This window comes from Gymnogyps californianus, chromosome 1 (assembly GCF_018139145.2).
Source record: "Gymnogyps californianus isolate 813 chromosome 1, ASM1813914v2, whole genome shotgun sequence".
Taxonomy (NCBI): domain Eukaryota; kingdom Metazoa; phylum Chordata; class Aves; order Accipitriformes; family Cathartidae; genus Gymnogyps; species Gymnogyps californianus.
This window is the reverse complement of record NC_059471.1, coordinates 82,534,444-82,550,904: the sequence shown is the minus strand read 5'-3', so window position 1 is coordinate 82,550,904 and position 16,461 is coordinate 82,534,444.

Here is a 16,461-nt window from a genome sequence, read left to right as displayed (position 1 = left end):
TCCATAAATATTTTGAAGAATGCTGAATCAACTCCACCATAGTGTTATTATTTGAGACAGCTGTACAAGTTGTGTGTTTTATTCAAAACTGATGTGAGAAATATTTTCTTCACTAGGTAAAGACAGGCATGCAAATCAAGTTTCACTAACACCGTCATGACAAGTACCAAGAAATAAAAAGTACATGAAACATAGCAAGACTTGGTACCCCTAATCCACCCTAAGTCACTCCACTTTCAAAATGTTTCTTCATGTTGCCTGTCTTCATATACAAATCAAACCAAATGAAAGCTACATCACTAATATTTAGTTCTTTTTGATTATTCCAGGCTGATTTCAATGATAGTTTCATTAGTTATGTTCAGGGAGAAATTACAGTGGCTTCTGTTTATTAGCTTCATTCTCATCAAAAATAAATTCTTTCATCCCCCATGATCAGGTGCAGACTTATCATGAAGTGGAAGGAAGGAGAGAGATCAATATAGAAGCACTGACTGCTATGGTGCTTGCATTCCCAAGTTATGTAAAGTAGGAACTGCCATGGGCCCGCTGAGACTGCCAGTTGGACTGCTAACCTCCTTAGTGAAAGGGTCATTGACTTGTAAGGATGAAATATATGTAGAGAACATTTCTATTTTAAAGTAGACCTACTTAAGTGTTGAATGTTATATCACAATTCCTATGAGACATGGACTGTTTAAAAAAAATTAATACCTGATCAAAAAGAAATTATTAAAACAGACTCAACAATACAGCAGCTATTCCCACACAGCTTGGCAATTGTACAACTGAATACAGTTGCTTCACACTCTAAAGGTTTCCTCCAAGATTAGAAGGAACTAGAAACTTTCAAGTGTATATATGTAAGTTTGACTTTGCAAAAGCTGAAAGCATTGGTCATACAGGTCCAAAAAAACATTTCTACATCAATGAGGTCTTGCAAAGACTTTGGATACTTTAACATGCTAAAAAATCTGGAGCTTTTACCAGAAAAACAAACAAACAAACAAACAAGAGACTTATAAATGGGGAAAAAAAAAGTATATGTATACAAACCTGCTTCAAACCATCCACATATTAATGTTCACTTCTATTATGAGACTAAGCAGAGAAGAATAAATATTGAAGAAGTACAATATGTCAATGCATATTTCTTTCTGAAATTATTTTAAAACATTATAAATTTCTCAGTAGTTTTGTTTCAACATAATGGTATAATAATAACAGATCCTAAAAGTACTACATGGGTTTGTTTTCTGATCTTGTCTTGTATCCTGACTTCAAATTACTCATGAAGTTCTGCTCTAATATTCTATGAAGCATATCAATGAATAAAATTACTCATAAATAAAATAAGTAATAATGCACCAGTTGAGGAACTTTATGATTTGGATGAAGGTTAAAGCTGTGTATGTGTATATACTTGTTGCCTTGCATTCAAGGTCCATTTTCATCAAATCATTCTCCAGGGTTCATGTATTATTTATATCAAAAGAGGACCCTGTATTTTCCAATTGTCTTTAAAATCTTTAAATCTTTTAAAAATCTTCAAATCTTCTTATTTTTCCCTCTGCAAGTCCTATAAGCTTGTTTCCTGTTCGCTGCTCATCTTTATGGAACCATCTCTCAAAGGAAAAGGAAAATAAGGTATGTATGTGGTTAAAAAGAAATGAACAAAAAACCTCAAGCCATTTCTTGCCAAGATGAAATTCACAGTAACAGAGATCTCCTGGGTTCTTCAAGAAGTAAAAGAGTAAAATATCCATGCTCTGCCCCTTTATCTGTCTTGTTCCTGTATTTCTCTTGAGTAGCTATATTGGAACTTCCACAGATCTCCATAAATTCTATCATTATATCCATGGACATAATCACAGCACAGCTTTTGCCACTGGATAGTCCAGTGCTAACAAAGGGGCAAGGTTTCTCTCTCGGTAGGAAAGATGAAGTTAAATTATTTCCACAAGCAAATATTCTGTATCAGGAAAGGTGAAGTTAAATTATTTCCATGAGCAAATATTCTGTATCAGTAGCCTTGGCAGTCTAGTAGCAATGACATAACGTTTAGCTTTGTTAGAAAAGCAAAAAGGACATTTGCTGCTTAAAATGTACAATTGTATAGAACAGACAGCTGTTACAGCAGCATATATAGCCTGAGTCCTCACCTCCTGCTTGCACAGACCTCTGTTTCCCCTGCTGTTCTGGTGGTACTGATGAATCTTATATACCAGGGGAATGAGAAAGAAGGAAGAGGTCACAAAAGCGAGGGAACAGCTAAAATTAGAGTGGGGGAAAGAGAGAGGGTTTCTTCCCCCTGGTTCTCGACGGGCCTTCTGAAGTCTCTACAACATTCTGACATCCCACTTATCCTCACCTAAATCTTCTCCTCTGTCCGTTCCCCAACACGTTAACACCCCAAAACTTCCTAAACCCCATGGCCTGACCAGCTTTCCCAGGCTCCAGAACATCACTGACATTTGCCAGCCTTCCCCTTAGGCTTCCTTTTAGCACTCCATACCCTTTCTGCCGGCTCTCTCAAAACTGCATTTCACCAACTTGCTGTGAAAGAAACCGTAAGCCAGCTCTTGATCTGACTCGCTATACAGAGGAATAAGACCCATAGTCAGTACAGTGCTGTAAAATCCTTCTGTGCCAAAGTTTGAAGAAGATCGTTATTTGGTGATAAAGTTCAGTTGCATCTGTTTAACCTGAAATGTCTCTCTGTAGAACTCTGTTGACAGATTTACCGCATCGGAAGCACTATAACATTTAAAAGTAGCATTTTCAATAACTTTTCTTCTTTTCCCAGGGAAAAGTCAACAAGATCAATATTTAAAACTGCATAGAATGCATAATTTCGAATACTTAAACCATTAAACATTAATCAAGTGCTGTTCAACTAAGCTCTGAGGTGTTGTGGACTCTCAGTCCCCCTTTGAGAGATCAGTTATCATCAGAAGATTGTAAGTTATTTCCAGCGTTGTGTCTTGGAACCTGTTTTGATCATTGGTTAACTAAGGCTTCTTAGATATGGGTAGGAAGAGATAAACTTCATTAAGCCTGGTCAAATCATGGCCACCATTACCACTAGGAAGAGGTAAAGGCAGAAGTCAGGGCTGTAATGGTTAAAAGGTCCTTTTGATTGGGAAAGGTATGGATGTGTCCTGTTGACTAAGGAGCAAAAATGCAAGACTGGAAATACTGTTACGGTTCATGGCAAGAATGTATATACTGTCTGTGAAGCTCAAGAAGAGATGAGATGCAGGCTTGTTTAACCACAAAAATCTGCAAAGTATTAAACAGGAGGAGGAGGGATTTTTCAAACTCAGCAGAGGCCTACAAAAGACAGCACCTAATGATACATGGAGTCATCAAATCTATTGGAAAAGCAAAGGTACAGGGTACAGCAATCTTATATACCAGTGAATGAAACACATCCAAGAATTTTCCTTTGCACCAAGGCAAAGTAGCGTGTAATTAAGTAAAATCTCTTAGCTTTCAAATCAGTGTCTGCGTGCAAACTGCCTATTGGTAATGACCCCCAGAATGATGATCTGCCGAACTGCCCCCAAGAAGTATTTGGGGAAAGCACTAGGTGGAAGGGCCAAGCTTACACCAGGGCACAGTTTAACAGTATGTTAGCATAAAGGATCATGCTCTAAAGGTCAGCAGAACTCTCAGGCATGCTGAAATCACCTAGTATAGGCACAGTTATTCCAGGAAGTTCTTATGGCAATGATTTCTCCCTTGCCCTGTCCCCCCTCCAACCCCCACCCCAAGCAAACTAGAAGCAGCTACTGGTGAAGTGGCTATTTTCAATGTGATTTTCACCAGAAAATGACGGAAAATATAAAGGTGGGAAGCAAGCTTAGTGAAAGTGAATGAGAAGAGTTCATTATTGTAAGGAGAGGAAGGAGTCAAAGGATTAGAAGAAAAATAAACCAAACTGTAACACACAAGGATCTGGAGATGGAGTCTTCTGGAAACTTAATCTAAATGACAGAAGACTGCCAGGAAGGTAGCAGTAACTGAAAAGGGCTATAAATGGAGAACAGCAAACCTCTCTGATGCAAGACAGAAAGCAAAGATAAGAAATCACTGTGGCTTTACCAAGAGTTTTTCAACAACATGAGAATTAAAGAGAAATCATGCAAGGCACAAAGACATCCCTCCATAAGCATGAAGGAATCAATATTAAGGGTTAACACACAGGGATAAAATCAGAAGGGTTAAGGGACATAGCAAGGGTCAAAAAAAAAAAAAAAAAAAAACCCAACAAAACAAGCCCGTTTGCTTACCAGGAAAGAAAAACTCTCTTGGAGTTAATTCTGATTTTGACAAACTGATTTACCTCTGGAAGTGTCTATATCCACTGACTCTCAAGGAAACCAAGGGCAAAATTAGGCATTTCTGTTCAGTGTCAGGACTCTGATAGTTCATGTTCAGTGGTTAAAAGGGATTGCTCTACACAGAAAGAACAGAAAAGATAGTGGAGAGGTAGAGTAGAAAATTCAAATAGTCAAATGTAAACATTCCTAGAAGTGAAATGCTTTTGACACAGTCTTCCACAGTATCCTTATGCCCAAAATAGTGAGATGTGTACTAGTAAGATGGATGATAAGGTGGGTGGAATATTGGCTTGCTCATCAGGCTCAGAGGGTTGTGGTCAACTGTACAAAGTTCAACTGGCAGCTGGTTACCTGCTGCATGCCTGAGGGATCGATACTAGAGCTAATACTGTTTAATTTCTTTATCAATAACCTGAACAATAGGACAGAGGTGCACACTCAGGAAGTTCATGAACAATACCAAATTGGGGAGAGTGGTTGATATGCTGGAGGGTAGGCCTGCTATTCAGAGGAACCTCAACAGGCTGTAGAGGTGGGCCACCAGGAACATCATGAACCTCAACAAAGGCAAATGACCAGCACCTGGAGAGCAGTAAGCGCAGGCACCAGTACATGCTGGGGACTGACCAGCTACAACACAGCTTTGCAGAAGAGGACAGGGGGTTCCTGGTGGACAACAAGTTGAATATGAGCCAGGAATGCGCCCATGGCAAAGGCAGCCAACGGCATCCTGGGCTGCATTAGCAAGAGAGTGGCCAGCAAGCCAAGGCAAGTCTTTCCCTCCTCCTCTGCTCAGCACTCGTGAGACTCCTTCTCTGGTGCTGTGCCCAGGTTTGAACTCCTCGGTACAAGAAAGACACTGACATGCTGGAGTGCATCCAGCAGAGAGCCACCAGGATGATTAAGGGGACGGCACACATGATGGAAGGGAGAGGGTGAGAGAACTGGGCTGGTTCAGCCTGAAGAAGAGAAGACTGAGAGGGATATTGCTGCTGCCTCCAACCACCTACTGGGAGGTTATAGAGATGGTGGAGCCAGACTCTTTTCAAAGGTGCACAATGATAGGAGGAGAAGCAATGGATACAAGCTGGAATGTGGGGAATTCTGATTAGAGACAGGAAAACCTACTTCACCTTGGGGTGGTCCAACACTGAAACAGGTTGCCCAGACAGGCTGTGAAATCTTCGTCCTTGGAGATACTCAAAACTCAACAAGACCCTGAGCAACTCAATCTAATTTGATCTACCTTGAAAAGGAGACTGGACTAGATGACCCCCAAAGGTCCCTTAAAACATACATGTTTCTCTGATTATGAAAAACTGCATATTGCTTTTGAAGGCAATCAAGAGTAGGATCTGCTAGATACCTGAGAGGAAGCATCCCTTTCCTTTCTCAGAAACTGTTTCCTCTGTAATTATTAACCTGCCTGCACTAGAAACTCATAATTTTTCCAAACACTTAAGTAGATTTCACATCAAATCATAACATAAAAATATTCCTTGAAGGCAGCAAAACCTCGGTATTCCTGTGTCCTGACTCCTCCCTACCCATCAAAACATAATGGCAACAAAGGTGAAGCCATGACAAGCCTAACATGTACAAGAGGCAAAATCACCTTTTCCAGCAGCCTGAAAATTAGATCTTCATTGTCACCACTTGAAATGATTCTTGGTCTAAAAGCATCCAGAGGAGTCTCTCTGCTTAACAGAGAAACCTTTTTGAATCTTTTACCCATTCCCAACAGTTCCAATCACCTGTGCAGCATGGAAAGGTCTCTGTGCTGAGGACTTAGAAGTGGTCCATTAATTTAGATTTTCTAGTTATAGAATTAATGTTCTGCACATAAGTGCTTTGTCAGTGACAGGTGCTTCAGAATTAGTTAAATAATGAACACCTCTTAACACTAAACTACAGTACTCCCAAGGCGACATTGAGGATTGGGGGAGAACTCCTTAATATTTATTTGTTCCCTACACACTTGTCCAGTATAAAAAAAATTCAGACACTTCTGTCCAGCAAACCAAAAGCCAATAGTAAGGGCAAAACAAACCTGCTGCTAAGGCTGGTCTGTTTTCTGTAGATATAAAAATTCTGAATTTCACCCAGTGCTGAAAATCTACAGTAAGACTACAGACAAAAGGACGGATTTTCTTTTCTCTAGACCTGAGTATAATTGCTTGGGTACAACAAAATTTCACTTCCTGCCATCAGGTCTTACACAGTTGTCCTGGTTTCAGCTAGGATAGAGTTAATTTTCTTCTTAGTAGCTGGTATAGTGTTATGTTTTGGATTTAGTAGGAAAATAATGTTGATAACACACTCATGTTTTTAGTTGTTGCTAAGCAGTGTTTCTACTAAGTCAAGGATTTTTCAGCTTCTCATGCCCAGCCAGCAAGAAGGCTGGAGGGGCACAAGAAGCTGGGAGGGGACACAGCCAGGACAGCTGACCCAAATTGGCCAAAGGGATATTCCATACCATATGATGTCATGCCCAGTATATAAACTGGGGGGAGCTGGCCGGGAGGGGCAGGTCGCTGCTCAGGAACTAACTGGGCATCGGTCAGTGAGTGGTGAGCAATTGCATTGTGCATCACTTGTTTTGTATATTCTAATTCTCTTAGTATTATTATTATCATTTTATTATTATCATTATCATTATTTTTCCTTCCTTTCTGTCCTATTAAACTGTCTTTATCTCAGCCCATGAGGTTTTGGGTTTTTTTATTCTCTCCCCCATCCCACTGGGTGGGGGGAGGGAGCGAGCGGCTGCGTGCTGCTTAGTTGCCAGCTGGGGTTAAACCACGACAACAGTTCCAAAAAATAGTTTCAATTTGTCATTCTTTGTCGTGTTTTTAATGATCAGAACAAAAATAAACTATACATGGTTTTCTTCAGTGTAAGGTGACTTTATACTTTTCAGCCCTAGTATTCTTACTGTTTGGCTTAAACATTCTTGTAAAGGCAAGAACCGAACTTCTACTTGTAATTTAAGAGAAAACACGTTGTATGTCATTCCATGAAGAACCCTACTGTAAGTACTAGGTTGGAAATGGTCACAAGTTCAACTGAGTAACGGCAGTCAGGCTTTAATTGCCTTGGGAAAACGGGGGCATTCCAACAGCTGCTCTAAAGATTTTGTATATGTCTTCATATTCCCAGTTATTCTTCACTTTCACAGTATGTGTGTCTTTTGCTCCATTTTTATCACTTTCCCTTCACACAGTAGCCTGGTGCTTTATATTCTAATCTGGGTCTGATCACAGCTGCATGCATATTCCATTTCAGTAGCACTCCAGAAGAGAGACAGAGAAGCAAGGCAATATGCAATCTTTTTTCATTAAATAAATAAATTGCAACCTGATGTAATGTTTCGGTAATATTTCCATTTTTTCACAGTTTCAGAGCTAATCCTTGACTGCAAGGTCTATGGGACAAGGCTACTGTTTCCTCATTATTAATAGTACAAACATTGTACATTATGGACATTATCTGTTAATTGATGTCTTAGTTCCTTTCACTTAAATATGAAGACATTAAATTATAAACCCATATTAGCTTGGCTGCATTCAACTACAAAAATAAAAATTTTAAATCATGTAGTTTCATGGTCAAACTTTTGAGATCCATAAATGTGTCAAAAACCCCTTTGTAGCATCAGTAGAATAATACACAGATATCTTGACCTGGATTTCATTATTTTCTTCTGGAGTAGCTGTGGAATTTCATGCAAAAGGTTATGTGGTCTAGCTAAACTCTTTAAATCACCCCTCCCCCTAGAAAGAAAACCAAATGCAACAGTTCCACAAATGGACATGGACAGAACAATTATCTCATTAGGGGCAGTGCATTGTGTTCTCATGAGAAGGAAAGACGCCTGTTTTCTTTTAGTGTTTCTGCTGAGGCTGGTATGTGCCTTGCCTTTCTACAGAGGAATTGGTCCCAGCTTTTTGTAGATCCTGAAGGAGGGTGGAAGATCACTGCCACCACACAGCTTTATAAATCTGCTTGCTTTTCTTCAACGTTTTTTGCCTGGAAAAACAGAATAATCCTTAGGGTGCTGAAGAAGAGTTGTAGCTCCAAACAGTATTACTTTATTTTCCCCGATATCCTTAAAAGCAGGGGAAGGTGATGCGTCCCTTCCCTTCCTTCTCCTGCACAACCTGTTTACTCTGCCTTCAATCACCAGACCACTCCGCAAAAGAGCACTGGGCAAAAAGTATATGGAGAGGTTTGTCCCACCTCTACAGAGATCAAGTATACAGAGGCTAGGCATGAACTGTGAGATGTGGAAGAGGACCTACCAAGAAGGGACTGCAACTTTTATTTCTGTTTTTACCCTTTGCAAAAACATTCTAGTATTATTATAATGAACATTCATAAAGCCTTCAAAAGCCTCTGGAATACACAGGAACAAAATATTATTGCTTTTTGTTATTTTGCAGGCAGGCCTAAGGCCCGTACCTGGAAGTAGCCTCAGATTAAGATATAAAAATGTCAATCCAATTTTATTGCCGGGAGTAGCTTAATTTAGTTTGTTGGGAACACGGAGAAGTTCTTCAGTGGTTTTCCAAAGGCAGTTTCAGGCACTGTATTGTCTTACCTATTTTTTATTTTATGCAAATATTTAAATTTGATTTGTATGTTTATAATCGTACCACAGTCAGACTAGAATGGCCCAATTACTTTTTTTGTCATTGTCATTCTATGATGTTCTGGCACTGTAGTTTGTGATACGGTAAAAGAAGCAGTATTTAGGATTCAGACGATCAAACTCTGGATCATCTCCAAGAGGATCCTTTTGGGCCCATTTCAAACCTACTGGCTTGTTATTCTTCAAAGGTCATTTCAGATTCAAGTAGTACTCAGTTCACATCATGTTTAACAAAAGAAGAGTAATATTAAAGTAATTCTGTTACCCATGAAACACAGTGCAGAGACTAAGGAAGGAATGAAAAAAAATGAAAGCAAAAGAGACTGTCTTAAAATACATGAAGAGAAAAAGGGAACCAAAAATGGAAACACTGCTGAAACCTCCATTCCTCGGTTTCAAGAAAAAAAGATTATCTCTAATTCTCAACAATGACTTGCAGACCACTTGCTTGGATTACAATATAGCAGAAAGCCCTACACGACTAAGCCCTTTAAACTTGCCTGTATTATTTATCTTCTCCAGTCACAGAGATTCAGCAGGTCACATGCCTGTTTCTGAGAGCCTAAAGGGATCGTTAAAAGCAAAATTAGTCAGCAAGCTTATTTATTGTAGCAAGTTAAAAATTAGCTACTTTGTGGCTCAAATTGCAAGATAAGCAGAAAAAAGAGTGCAAATTTTACCTATAACCCATTATTTTTTTAATGGACTCACTGAGACACAAACACAGAATGCCCACTGCTCCTCTGTGGAATCCAGATCTCTTCTTGGAGGTAACACATGCTGATCAAAGTCTAGCTTGACTCTCTCACAAGTTTCCACGTTTATTAATTTCAGATCCAACAAATTGCATTTCAGGTCCAACAAATTGCAACTGAGCTCCGAAAACTAACTCAGGTTCTTTCCAGCTCTGTAATACTGCTTCTGAAGCCCTCACATGTGCCCTTATCTACACCCAAAATGTTTTCAGACGACCCAACCAGCTTTATGAACACTGAGAAAGTGAGAGAACACCACAAGCATTCCAGAGTGCTACTCATCTAGGGTATTTTGTCCAAGGGACATATCCTATGGGACTGGAGGGGGGAAAATTACATGCAAACAGAGCATATTCATTTTATAAATTAAGTTATTACATATGGACGGAGCTGATGTGATGTCCCATCCACTATGCTAGAGATTCCTATTCAAGCATGCAGTGTAAAATAAAACTGCTGTCACAGGAGCAATGGTGGGACGCATATTGTGGTTATACCCAAAGTGGGTTCAAAATCATCGAAAACACAAGAAACAATGAATCTGAATTTCACCTCATGATGGCTCTGACCGCTGGACTACAAAATATAGACAAGTCTGCTTTCTTCCCAGTCAGTGGTGCTTGGTGTTTCTAAACCTGAACACTTTTCTTAGCAGAATTATTTAGAAAATTTGACCCTTATACACAAATTGTTTTAAGACGGTGCAGACAATTAATTTACTACTTTTTACAAATACCGTCTTATACATACTGATGCATGCCTCTGCTTGTTTTTACTGTTAAAGCAAAGAAAGCATGTACGCTTCCTTGAATTTCAAAATCAGAAAACAAATCTTCACACCCTCCCATCTCCATAGAGAAATGTATCTCTTCTGATTCTTTCTATTCCTCCAAGGAAAAAGGTATGGGTATGAGGGGGTGGGGGGGAAAGATGTTGTTTGTCTTGTTCTTTCTGCGTTTTGTATGTGTTTTTTTGGTTTGTTTGTTGGGTTTTTTTTTAATTGTAATTCTGGTCATAATTAGAAAAGGAAAAACCAAAAAGCCCCAGAATCTCAGGAGGGAGAGTATGTGTGCTTTCAAAGGTCAGAATTAAACGATTTTCACAAAATAGTATTTTTCAGAGTGACATTTTAACAGCAGAAAAATTCAGCATAATGGAACTGACAGTTATAAAAGATGAAACAGTGAAGGACATGGATTTGCCCGTAAAGCTCCTTTCTTGGCTGGGTGTGGGGCTACCTACTGAATTGTCTGCACTTCCCAGGCTGAGAGCGCAGTGCAGTCTCTCAGGGAATGCATGCTAAGATGGTTTTACTGTATAAATTCCTATCTGAGATGCTCTGCTGATGTATTAAATGATCACCCACAGCTTTTATACCTGTACAGATTTTACAGTAGATTGAAAACTTCAACAAAAAAAGCATGAATCACACAGAACAATTCAAATCTAATTTCCCTCTAGGTGTTACAGGCAGTAATTCTTATTGACCTTTAAATTTTTTAAATTATTAAATTAACAGCATTAATAAAATATTAGTCATTAATGTTTCCCCATAATTCTGCAGATAATAACTAGCAATTCACCAACACTACAGGCTTCTGTGATTTGATCCAGTCTCACAGACTTAATGGATGTGATTAAATTATTTTATGCAAAGTAAACATTTGCAGTGTTTCTCTTCTTGCTCCTGTCCCAACCTAAGCAAATAAACTGACTGCCAGCATCAGTCTCATGCTTCTCATGTGAAACCTATTGTGAACTTTCAAAGCCCAGTACTGTAAGAGAGAACCTGATGTACTTCTAAATAAATTCACAGATTAATTTGCTTAATAGTTTTTAACAATTAAGGTTATGGCCCCAGTCATTTGTCTACAAAGTATTCTGTGGGAAATTAAATGCAACTAGAAGAAAATCATTCTTCCTTTTTTCTTTCCCATTGCTTAAAATGTCTCTCCAGAATAAAGTATTTTTCCCGCTTCTATTTTCACTACACAAATAGTTTTTCTTTCTTGGAATTTGAGGGGAATTTTCAGCAAATAAAATAACATCACTTATATATTGTACTTCTGTAATAAAAGGTTGGCTTTCTAGAATGAGGAAATAATCCAGCACAACTGAACGTGGATTGGTTGCAGAACTATTTATTTAGCATTGCTTTCCTTCACATGCATCTCATCTGGCATTGCCAAATCCCTAATGACACTTCAGTTTGCATGTGTATGCACCGACTGAAAATTTCCTTCAAAGGATTATTAAAAGCCTTTACCTATCAATCCTTAAAATCCTTAAATCCTTAAAAGCCTTCTAAGTTGTTCTGTTTAAATGAATTATTCAAGATCATAGAATCAGTCAGTGGCAAAATCAGGAATGGACACCAACAGTCTTCGAGGGTTTGGCTTCCTATCCTGGTATCTCGGATAACAAGCTCCTGCCATGAGCACACACTTGCTCTCTTCCCTTGTATGCCACTGCACAGCTTTAAAATAAATAACATTTGACCTGGTTGGAGAAAGCTGGACGGCAGGTTGTGAAAGAACCTGTGTCAGGACTACCTCTAGGTTATGCGAGATGCACTTTTAGAGTTTGGTATCTGCTTAGATCCAATTTTTACCCAGAATATTTTGAACAAATTCCATTAACTGCTTCCAAGTCAGATGGTGGTAAAAGAAACACTTTCACTGTTACAAAATACGAGCACTTCCTCAGAGTTCTCAAGCAAAAATGTTTACACTTTGTAACTTGAAATTTGTCCAATAATTATTGCCACACAATGCACTGCAGAATAATACATTTTTTTCTAAACCGGTTATTCAACTGAAATTTGAATTTCAAATGAGTTTATGAAAACCACATACAAGGATTCTCAGCACCTTTTCAAACTTCAGATATGACACAGTACATTCATTGCTGGAGACATGCTTAAAGGCAGATAGAGATTAAAGGTGAAGTCCTGCACTTCTGGAATCAATAGCAGAGTTTCTGAAGGGCCTGGGCTCTGTGCTTTCTGCTTCTGTCGATGTTGTAAAATGCACGCCCTACTTCCAATAATATTGGTGAGATGGCGGTAACTTGCCTGCAGTTGCAGCAGAGGGATACACTGGGGTCAAAATTTTTCTTGTTGAGTGTTTCCGAAGAACAGTTGTTTCTTACTCCCAGATCACCACCAGAAAGACCTCATGAGAGTAATGAGAAACCTGGGGCCTGGTGCTAATGATCCCTGTCCTAAATCTCTTGCTTCTTACAATGACTTTCTGTACTTGTTCTCTTATATTGGGATATGAACAAATTTGCTGAAATAGGCCCGTCCTGCCTAATCAAGCTAGCAACCAGAGGATATGACAAGAGTAAGATCTTCCTTTTTGCAGGGTTATTTGTTTGAGGTTTTTTTTTTTTTTCCTTGTTAATTCAGTTCCCAGTTGGTGACCTTCAGCTGTTACGAAATACAGATGGTAGCAATAGTAACCAGGACAATTGCCTTTTCTAGCCAGGCGGTTTCAACACTTTCATCTACAAACAGCCTCTAGGCTGTTCTCATTCAGGGTGTCCCTCAAAATCATGGGTCAAGGGAGCTGATGCAAACTGTGTCATCCTCCTAATTAGGGGGCATTAGGGGGCATTAGGGGGCATCACTGTCTTGATGACATCAGGGCTCCACAGTTTTCCTTGGCTACCTGGGACTTTGCAAATAGAATTTAGGATGTTGCTCTTGACCTAGAAATGCATTTAGGGCCAGTTTTTTTGATCATCCATGTATCTCCTTTTGCAATACCAGCCAGTATTAGGAAAGGTGTTCAGCTTCTACATGTTAAAAAAGGAGATTTTTTTCTCTCTCTGGAATTCACTCTCAAATGCCATTTTTAAAATGGTTACTCCTATTATTTTGAACTATTCCCATTATTTCAGGGCATACCCTGAAGATTATGTTTCTCTGTGCTTTCATTTAAGTGGGAGTTAATTAAATTCTTGGGTTGTTTGTTTTTTTCCTTTCCTTGGGGATGAGAATATACTACCACTTTTATTCTCGGTTGGGTTCCCAATTTTCACACTTGTCAGAGAGCATAGATTGGGGCAGGCCTCTCAAAGAATAGGGCTCTGAATAGCAGCCCCCAGGACAGAGTGGACGGAAATATTTTTCCAGTGTTAGATACATCTAAAGAACTGAACTAACCAGAGCAGCAAGGCTCCTCCACCTGAAACGTCTGGACTTAGACAAATGCCCTCCACCTCACTGAGATGATACGGCTGAGGAGGATGTCGTGGTTTAACCCCAGCCAGCAACTAAGCTCCACGCAGCCGCTTCCCCCTTCCCCCTCCCAGTGGGGTGAGGAGGAGGAAAGGAAAGGAAAAAAAAAAGTAAAACTCATGGGTTGAGATAAGAACAGTTTAATAACTAAAGTAAAATATAATACTAACAATAGTAATAATGAAATATAATAATAATAATAGTAATGAAAAGGAATATAACAAAAAAGGAGGGGGAGGAAGGGAAAAAAACAAACAAACAAACAAACAAACAAAAAAACCCACCAGTGATGCACAATGCAATTGCTCACCACCCGCTGACCGATGCCCAGTTAGTTCCCAAGCCGCGATCCACCCCTCTCGGCCAACTCCCCCCTGTTTATATACTGAGCATGACGTTCCATGGTATGGAATACCCCTTTGGCTAGTTCAGGTCAGCTGCCCCGGCTCTGCTCCCTCCCAGCTTCTTGCACACCTGCTTGCTGGCAGAGCATGGGAAACTGAAAAGTTCTTGACTTAAGATAAGCGCTACTTAGCAACAACTAAAACATCAGCGTGTTATCAACAGTATTCTCACACAAAATCCAAAACACAGCACTGTACCAGCTACTAAGAAGAAAATTAACTCTGTCCCAGCCGAAACCAGGACAGAGGAACATTCAGGGAAAGCAACTGTGGTAGAGCTGGGCTTGGTGGAGGCAAACAGTTGTGTTACAAAGCTGCTGATGTTCACACTAAATGAGGTTCGGCGAGCAAGGTATTACCACGGCTGACAAGAAATGTTTCCATGAGCATGCTGGCAGTGAGCGGTGCAGGACAATACTGGACTGCGCCTCACGGAGAGGGAAAGCTATTGGTAGGTAATGGCTGGAAAGCCAAGAGTGCTTTTTTTTTGTCACAACTGTCACTAATAAAGACCTGTGATGAGGTGTTTAGCACAGCTAATGACGGATGCCACTTCTGACTAAAATATTAAAGAATGGGTTGGAGAGTACTTAGTGATTTTCTACTGAAATCAGCCTTATGAACTTGTGCCAGGACACTTAAAAATAGGTGAAATGCTGCTAGAACAATGAGAACTGAAAGAGGTGAGGCACTGAAATCAGAGGATTACATTGAGCTCTTGAAGTCAGCAGAAGTATTCGAGGGTTGCATCTAACTATGTTTAAGTCTGCATAACTTCAGGACTTAACCTCAAATATGTAATATAAGCTGAACACAGGAAGTAACACCTGTATAATGGCCTGTAACAACACAGAAGACTTTACACATGAATCCTGCTTTCTTGTTTTCTTTTGGTTTTTATGCTTTCTCTCCTTTTAAAGTCACCCAGTAAAATTTCTGCTGTTAAATGCAGTATAAGATTTTTCCCCTGTCTTCCTAGATCTGCAAATTCTCCAAAACCTGGGCTGCAGCCAAAGATTTCAAGATGTGCACGTTCAAACAAAGCTGGGCTATAAAGCAAAGAAACTCCTGCAAATGAGAAGCAAACTGCGATTAGTGGTAGGATCCATCTCATCAACATTTACACATTTACAAACTACACTTCTATAACTGCACTAGCCTCCCTGACCCCCTACACAGCTCCCATTTAGAGTCAGCGGAGAAAAAACCTAGCATTTCTTGGGCACAAATAATCTGGCTTCTTTTAGATATCTTCATTAGGTTGAGAGGAATTCTGTTGCAGAATTGCCCCTTGTTTTTCTGTTGCCTATAAAGTGAAGGTGGAATGATTAGTGTTTGTCTGATAAATGCCATCCCGAGTGTTAATGCAAAAACATCGTAGTTGGAGTTCTGCCTGAAAATAAACAGATGCAACAACCAACTCTCATTGCCTTTCACTGTGCCAAAAGATGCATCTATGAATTTAGAATGAGGCTTTTTTGGTCCAGAAGTGGCAGTAGAATAAGTAACAAAACGGAATAAGCAGAGTCAGTTCATCCCATGTTTTCAAAGGTAAATTCAAAGGTAAAAGTTAAAATAATCTGTACCAAACTTTTGTATTTCATTGTGAGATTCAGAGACTTATATTAAGTATTTGCTTTTCACTTCATCTCCATTTAGGCTGATATGAAACAGATGCTAAAATCTGTTTCTGAACAGCTATGAGCTTTGAGAAAGTTCAGATCCGCCTGTCACTCATAATTTGCATGCACAATATTATTTCTAGGATTTTCTTTAAGTGATTTCTGTGCTTTTTCTCTTGATTGTTCTAGCTCTTGGAAGAAAGATGTATATGCCCCGTAATGGTCTTCTGATTTGCTTGTTTAACCTGATAAGGGTCTACTAAGATTAATTTTCCTTTCATACATTTGCTAATAAGGAGACATTAGCAATCAGAAGATAGTCCCATTAAGCATTTGATTCACACTGAATCAAATACGTATAGAGATACAGCGTTACATTTCTCTAGCAGCATTGGTCTTGTTCAACAGATCTTAATGAAAGATTGATTTTGATGCCATCT